The sequence below is a fragment of the Hoplias malabaricus genome, chromosome 1 (assembly GCF_029633855.1).
Source record: "Hoplias malabaricus isolate fHopMal1 chromosome 1, fHopMal1.hap1, whole genome shotgun sequence".
Classification (NCBI taxonomy): domain Eukaryota; kingdom Metazoa; phylum Chordata; class Actinopteri; order Characiformes; family Erythrinidae; genus Hoplias; species Hoplias malabaricus.
In genome coordinates this window covers 23,930,939-23,939,643 of record NC_089800.1, presented here as the reverse complement: position 1 = coordinate 23,939,643, position 8,705 = coordinate 23,930,939, and the positions used below count along the sequence as shown (strand labels likewise).

General features: G+C 38.5%; 1 protein-coding gene across 1 annotated transcript in view; it reads left to right on the top strand.

Moving 5' to 3' along the window:
• The first annotated feature begins 890 nt into the window (after nucleotides 1–890).
• Nucleotides 891–8,705, top strand: part of LOC136686209 (Schwann cell myelin protein-like) — a 126,601-nt gene continuing 118,786 nt past the window's right edge. Inside the window, exon 1 of the mRNA XM_066659839.1 lies at nucleotides 891–941. The gene's annotated coding sequence lies outside the window, so the exon portion shown is untranslated. The remainder of the gene's footprint in view (nucleotides 942–8,705) is intronic.

The following is an 8,705-nucleotide window of genomic DNA, read 5'->3' as shown; positions in this document are numbered from 1 at the left end:
ACGAAGACTATCTTGAGCTAAATTCTGATTCTAATGATTCTGATATCGGGGCGGCACGGTGGTGCAGCAGGTAGTGTCTCTGTCACAGCTCTAGGGACCTGGAGGTTGTGAGTCCCACTCCGGGTGACTGTCTGTGAGGAGTGTGGTGTGTTCTGCCTGTGTCTGCATGGGTTTCCTCTGGGTGACTGTCTGTGAGGAGTGTGGTGTGTTCTCCCTGTGGCTGCGTGGGTTTCCTCCAGGTGACTGTCTGTGAGGAATGTGGTGTGTTCTCCCTGAGTCTGTGTGGGTTTCCTCCGGGTGACTGTCTGTGAGGAGTGTGGTGTGTTCTTCCTGTGTCTGTGTGGGTTTCCTCCGGGTGACTGTCTGTAAGGAGTGTGGTGTGTTCTCCATGTGTCTGCGTGGGTTTCCTCCAGGTGCTCCGGTTTCCTCCCATGGTCCAAAAACACACGTTGGTAGGTGGATTTGGCGACTCAAGTGTCTGTAGGTGTGAGTACGTGTGTGTGTGTCGCCTTGTGAAGGACTGGCGCTCCAGTCTACTTAAAAAGATCCACTTAAATGCAGCAATTAATCGAGGAGTTGATCCTGTTGTGTTTGACCATGAAAATCATCAAACTGTGTTGGACACCAGCCCTCTAGGACAGGAAATAAATATCCCAGCTATGGACTACATATGATGAATACATTTATGGTCATTTATATATTTTTTTGTATATTTAATGTAAACAATATTTTAGTTAGAGCTGTGGTCCTTCTGTGTCTGCTGTTTACCAGGAATGTCTCCTAAAGATCCTGATCGTGCCAGTTTCCGGCAGTGTTGGGAAATTTCCCGACGTAATTATCCAAGGTACTTTCCGAAAGACCCAGCAGTGAGAGGCGCTATTCTAAATGTTACATGTCGGAGGAGCGTCGCATCACAATCGGTGTGAAGCTGTCATTTTAAGGTAAAAAATCTTCATTTAAGTCGATTACAATACGTTTTAGCAATGAATTCAAGGAGAACAGATGACTGCCTTTTTCGCCCCTTTTGTAACAGGGGGTCCTGAAATTGATACAGTTTACTAAGTGTCTTTAAGGGAGGTAAGACTATTTTTATTCATATTAATATTTTAATAGTTTTACGTTGAGAACGAGCTCACACTGCGAACTCTGCTGGAAGCTGTGTATTTAGGTCCAACACACGGGCTCCGGGGGCGAAAAGAAAAAACCCGAACTCGCTGTGGTTTATTTGGACGGTGGAAGGAGTAACTACAGGTTCAGCTTAAAACGGATTTCCAGCCTTAGCTCCTAGAAAGGTTTTATTTGTCTCCCGCCCGCCTCTGCCCTTCTCCACAGAGGGTGCCTCGTTCCTGTTTGGAGTTGCGTTCCTCTGCCGGAGCTGCGGTGCAGCGGTGGAAAGTTCTCCTCGGACAGTGTTTCTACACATAACTCTTGAACTGATAGAGCTGATGCCAGAAGTGCAGGTGCTCACAGCGGATCCATTTAAACCAATAAGTGTCATGACGTTTCGATGGTCCTCTTTTAAAACAGCATTTTGTTCTGTAATTTCACGAGGAAATCTCATTTTAAATCTTGAGGATAATGTTTTCCATTAAGTTTAATCCCCATGCTGATGATGAAAACATTTCATAAAGTTCTCTATTTGGTGCCTCGTAGTGAATTTTGATTTTATTTACATAAAAAACACTCGGGCTCTCCTTAATTCTGTGTCCGGAAAAGGTGCCTCCGGTCACGTCCACAGCTGCCTGTCTGCATCCTGCGGAAATTCATTTCGTCCACATCCAACTCGATATCAAACCTCGCCATGTCCACCGCCCCCTCAGTTTTAGGCTGTACACTGTTTCGTTTTGGTGCTCTAAACTGAATTTATTAATATATAATCTTATAAATGTACCTTTCATTCACTTGTTTTTCTTCATTCAGTTAATCACTCGCTTCCCCCAATAGGCACAGTAATCATAAATACCAAATTTAAAGTTTTAAACTACTCCTGTTTTGTCAGCTATGATGTACTGGTTGGTTAGTAGTGTGTTATATTATATATTAAATTATGTATACACTGGCATTCTACAAGTTTCAAAAGTTACCTTTATAGCTTGTGGACACCCCACCCCCTCCCCCCATTCTCGCTCTGAGTTACTTTTTTCTTAGTAACTGATTGTCCATTGTCCTGCATGACACGATGTAACACTGACCACTGGTGTCTCCGACCCTGGGAGGTTGGTCAAAGGATATTTCTTTCTGTCTCTGCAGACTCATAACACAATGTTAATATCATATACACCCCAAAAAGAAAACCAAAACTAACCACAGATTTTTCCATTTTCTGAGAAATTGTCTGTTCACCAGGGAGGACTGACTGTTCCTGCTATTCACCTCTGATGCCTTGCTCGCCTGCCATCCACTGCTTCATGCCTTGGATTGGCTTCCCAACAAAGTGTGATTGCTACCAACACTGAAGTTACTAATAATTTTTCCATTAACCAGTATTAATTTTAATTATTTTATGGTCACCACTATTGTTTTTATATCAGTCACCCAGAACATAACAGATTATTGTGATGGTACTGTGAATCTGAAATTCCCAGGAATCTGAAGAGCCCAGGAACTGACATACTGAAATATGTGAAACTTTTTGATGTTATTCAAACTTATTGAAATATAGTTATAGTTATTGTGATTATTGCAGTGTAAACTGGAAAGTATTTCAGCTGAAATAACTGAAGAAACACCTATGACACTTTGAATTGAATGCAGAATAATATTAAAATAATACATTTCACTTTTTTTTGTCAGTTCTATATTCAGTTCAGCTCGACTGCATTCAAGAACATGGCCAGACTTCTGCTACTGCATTTAATTTTTAACGGTCAGTGTTATGATATTTCTCTTGTACTTTATTATATCAATACCACAGTTTTCCGTAAGAAAAGAAATGGATTCCTAATTGTTTTTCTTTAATCAATTCACTTAATACTTTTTTACTGAAATAGAAGGCGGTACAGAGTTTTAGATGCGTCAATATACACCTGGATAGACCCAGAACATGTTGGATCGAGTACTTATAATTTCTATGAGTTACAAGTACAATTTTAATTAAAAGTAAGAATCTCATCTGTATTTTCTTGCTTCTCAAACTACTCTCTTCAAAAACTGTACAACATTGAACCACATTTGACTAGTGCCTCTCTTTCTCCCTAATGTTAATTTTGAACTGTTGCAGCATCAGCAGAAAAACCCAGTATTCTGATCTCTGGAGGTAGTCAAATTGGGGAAACTGTCACTGTTCACTGCAGCACCTCCCACACCTGCCCTTACAACAAACCTACTCTGAGTTTCAGTGGGATAGAAAAAAAGGAAGGAACCAGTGACCAGTGGAAAAACATAGACATTGGGGACGGCAAGTGGAAAATCATACTCACACGACAAGGCATTGTGAAGTCTGAAAATCAAACAATTGAGTGTGTTGTCAGACATCCTGGGGGTCTCTCAGCATCTGGTGGTCATTACAACATACTGCCAAGTGTAAGTGGCTTTTCTGAATTTGTAAAAAATTCTATTGTGCTGTCTCTGGAAAAACAAAGAACATCAACAAGGTCTTTCTAATGTGCTCCTTTTCACCATTCGGTTGCACACTGTTCAAAAAATGACTGCACTGTCCTCAAATACATTTGATCTGAATTGTCAATAGGTGCCATTGAGACACCTCAGATCACACCTGACTCCAGCACTGAGTTTCTTGAGGGTGTGGAAACAGATATTGTTTGCTCAGTCACCTACATGTGCCTCAAAGCCCAACTTTCCATCACCTGGAATAATGGACAGTTATCTGGCAGCACAACTCAGGAAACATGGAAATAAAGTGGAAGCTCGATCAACATTAAAATTCACGGCAATTTTCACTGTGATTTTTTATGTATTTAAGCTGCACATTTATAGCACTTATTAGTAGTTAATTTATTGTACTATGTATATGAAGTCAAGTCAAGAACAGTGGTTATTAAACTGAGATTATACAGGTCTGAAATGAGTTTAAATTAATCCGACACCAATTTGCTATCTAGAGTTTGAAATAATGTAATTTTACATATTTGAACACTCAAACTAAAAATGACAATGTTTAGACATACAATACTTTACAGAGAAACAAATTTTGTCCAGTTTTCAACAAATGAATACACACGTTTTTATTACATATCCAAACATTTATTAATGATTATTATAGAAGTAATATACAGCACTAGAGAAATTGTATATTAAGTTAATGAAAGGTATGATAAAAGTTAAAGTAATAAATTTAAAGCAGTTGAAAAATGCAGTTGTTTGAGGCTAATGCCCTTGTGAAGCAGTCATCTGTAATGTCAGTAATTGGTAAATCACTGGCTTCTTATTACCACATTATTAATCAATTACTAAGGTGATTTAACCATTCGCAGAGCATTTTAATTATTTTCTCTCATTTTTATTATTAACCTCAGAGGGTAACACTTTATTTTAAGGTCAGCCTTTTAAGTGTTTATTAACATTTAATAAGCAAGGAAGAGAAGTTCTGTTCCCATGATTCGCTGCTCATTGGCACAGTCAGGAACAACTTGAAAAGCTTACTAATGATTACTAAGCTATTTCTTAGATCTGATGTCCTCATCAGTCTGTGATCTAGAGCTGAGAATGATGTTCAATGCGATTAGTCTTTCCACGTAATTTACCTGAAACCAATCACAGAAGTATTGAAAGTTTTGTCCACTACACCAAAATAGAATTCCTTACAGCATCTGATCCAGTCACTGTCCCACTGCCAGACGTCCTCCATGAACGCTGTGGGCTGCGGAAGTTGTTTTGATTACACAACTCAACCGTGTACTTCCATAGTTTTTAAAAATGGTCATCTGTATTCATTGCTATCGGAGTAGAGACTGCGTTAGTAGCTAGGCTCTTGACTGTGGCATAATTTAAACTTGGTGACTGGAGTGTGTTTGATGAATGTAGGGAAACAAATACTGAAAGTCAGTTATTGATGTCATTAGGCTGTTGGCTTGCCCATCGACATTGACCCATTGTCTGATATTTCACTATATGTGTCAACTATTGCCTCAAAGTTGTCTAGGATGCCCTTGAGAGCCTCAGCATGACAACTCCACCTGGTGTCACTAAGGGCTTTTAGTGTTGCAGCTTTTCCAAAAAGTGGTCGCTCTGGTCCTGCACTGACTCAAAAACTGTGTCGTTTAACTGAGCCCTCAATGAAGTTCTAGAGAGAGGAAGCTTTGGCCAGCATGTGTCATTCAGTTGTAATGCTATGGCATACATCCGCAATGCATAGGTTAAGGACATGCGAATGGCAATGTATGTAGGCAAGGCAAGTTTATTTATAGAGCACCTTTCATACAAGAGCAATTCAAAGTGTTACAGAAAAAACAGTTAAATTAAAAGCAAGATTAAAAAGAATAAAAGTCCATTAAAACAATTAAAATAGTGCATTAAAAGGAAATGCATAAAAAGTGTAAAAGAAAACATGATTGAAAATTATTCAAACTATTTAAAATGATACAATAAAAGAGAAGAACCATTACAGAGAAGTGCCATTACAGAATAAAAAGTGCAAATTAATTTAAACTGAGCTGTAAGCTGCTCTAACAGGAATGTTTTCAGTCTTGATTTAAAAGAGTCTAAAGTCAGGGCTCTTCTAATATTCTCAGTTAAAGGGACTCCATGTTTAGTTTTCACCCAAGGCAGGACTAACGCACTAATTCCTAAAGATCTGAGATTTCTGCTCGGATTATATTTCTGTAGCAGATCTGATAAATACGCTGGTCCTACCCCATTTAGACATTTATAAACCAGTAATTGGTGGCTTGAGATGACTGTGTCAATTAAAATTTCATTATTAACAGTATTGAACTCTGATATTTTAACTAAGGTGTCTTTATGAGGTGATGAAGAGCGTATATACTCATTGTTGGATGAGGATGTACAATCGCTCGTCTGATATTCTGATTTTTGTGTTAAAATAATGTAAATTCATTACATCTCTCAGTTGATACAAATTCAGGGGCCATGGGTGTGGGTGAGTTTATGAGTTTGTCGACCACAGTGAAGAGGCTTTAGTTATTGTTGATGAGGCTAGAGAAATAGGATTGTTGTGTTTTGCATATTGTCATGTTTTATTCACGTAGCCTTTATAGATTTTTTTGTGAATATGAAGACTTGTTTTATTCCATCTGCATTCTGCCTTGCAACATTCCTTCTTTTGGATTTGAACACCAGAAGCATTTCTCCATGGTGCTCTCTGTTTGCAAGACACAACCTTCACTTCATAACTGGCGCAATCTCATCCATAACACTTACGATTATTGAGATAAAACTATTCAGCCGATCATCAACAGAGTCAGATTGTTCACATGGTGTAGTGCACATTTTACTCATAAAAAGTGTAGCTGTACAGTTTTTTATCCTTTTCCTGACACAGATCCTTCTGCCCGTGATGACTGGTGAGGCCCACATATCAAAGAGCACACAGTATTGATCTGACAACATGACATCCTTCACAGTGGCTGATATATTGAGACTCCTTGAGATAATGACATCCAGTGTGTGACCATGAATATGTGTACTCCAAGTAACATGCTGTGCAAGGCCAAAAGAATCCAATATGATGTGTAGTTCCTTAGCAAAATAGCACTTGGGATTGTCAGTATGTATGTTAAAGTCACCAGCAATAACAAAATGGTCAAAGTTAGTAGAAATAAAAGACAGCATCTCTGTAAATTCATCAAAAATTAGCACTGTTCTTCGGAGTCCAGTAGACAGTTACTAGTAATATCTGTTGAACTGCACAGAAGTACTCATATGTTGCACTACATTCATTTAGCCAAATCTCAGTTAAAAACATAAGATCAAGCCCATGTGCTGTAATAAAATAATTAAGTGTGATTTGTTTGTGAGAAATCTGATATTTAAATGAGCTAACTTAGTAGCTAGTGCACTTTGCCAAAGAATCTATGTCACACATTTTATTTATTTTTATTTTTTTTATTTGTCATTGTGATGAGAATTCCAGGTGGTATCTCTTAACGACAGAGTGCAAGACAGCATGCTTCCATAAACAACATATATCCATATAACATTCAACAAGTTTTTATAGGCATATAAAAGTAATAATAATAAAACAATTGTTAAAAATTATATATATATATATATATATATATATATATATATATATATATATATATGGCACTTTCTGTGTTGTGTTCACTGCATTTGTGATTCTCATGAAAGGCATGCAGTGGTTCAAATCTGCTTTTCAGCTGTCAGCTGAAGTGAGTAAGACTGATATTCTAGTCTGGTTCTGGGCTGTGATCTCTCAGCAGCAGTGTGAGGTTTAGCAGCTAAATTTCCTGGACTGGCTGTGGTACTAGGAGTAGAATTTGAGACTACAGAGCTGTACAAAGAATTTTTGGGTCTGGGGCATTTGGGTCTAGTTTCAATCTGCACCCATTGCCCATCTCTAGCTGTACTCAGGGCCGTGTTGCCATCCATACGATCCTTTGTTCTGGATCTGTGTGTCTCCACTGTCCACTGCCCTTTTAAGTCCTCAGTCCACTGTCTGCTGACGGTACTCCCTCTAACTGTTACTCATCATACAGCACCGAAATGCCAATCCTTCAACTCTAATAGCAGGCTCCAAAAAATACCTTTCCAAAGCTGTCATTCTCTGTAGAAGTCCATAACAATTGTGAAAGCAAATGTGTTGAAAAAACTGATGAGGCATTTCACAAGTTTCTTCTGCTGCAGCCTGTTGAAACTGTCCTGGTTGTTGGAACAGTCCTGGTTCTTAGAGCAATTACACTACTCTAAAAAGTATCAAAAGCAGAAAATATCCAGTTTCGGCTTCGTAGTGCTGCTGACTTGTAAATATTTAAAAGCGCAGATACTCTAACAAAAAAAAAAAAACAAGGAGGTTTTGAAAAAGTAAAAAGGAAAGAAATAAAAGATAGCAGAGCCAAGCAGCGAAGCATCTGGACGGCAAGGAAGCAGGAAGCAAAATCCCTGAAACAACCCCACAGTAAGCTCTCCACATATTAGCTGCACCATCGTAGCACTGAGCTCTCAGGTAATGGATATCAAATCCAAGATTCACCATAAAATTTTTAAGAGCAGAGAAAATGATTCACCATCTGTTTGGTCAGTGTGATCAAATTCAACAAATGCTTTGTGCACAACAAGATCTTTTTTAACATATCTTTAACATACCACTGCAACCTGCTCGTGCCTGCCAATGTGTTTCATCTGCAATGAGGGCAAAACATTTGCTTCTCGCACATGCTGTTTAATGTAGTTTTTAACTTGACTGGACATAATGGCTGTTAGTTCATTCTGGTGTTTGCTGTGAACATAGCTGAATGATCTCTCTCATCTCTTGAATAGCCGGTCAGTTAAGGGGCTATTGGTAGCTCTTAATTCCATCAACTCCAAAAAATTTTTTACCTCCTCCGTTTCATTGTGACCATAAAGTGCAATGGCAGCTCAGCAACAAAAGAGTAAAGTCTCGCTAATTTTCTTCAGATACTGCCAGTTGTCATCAACTCTTTTCATATATTCACAGCTGATTTCCAGTTTTATGTTACTGTTCATATCCTTTCAGCTTTAAAATTGCAGAAACCTTTTCTGGTGTTTTTTAAATCTTTCATTAGCTTTTTTCCAGTTTCCAAATC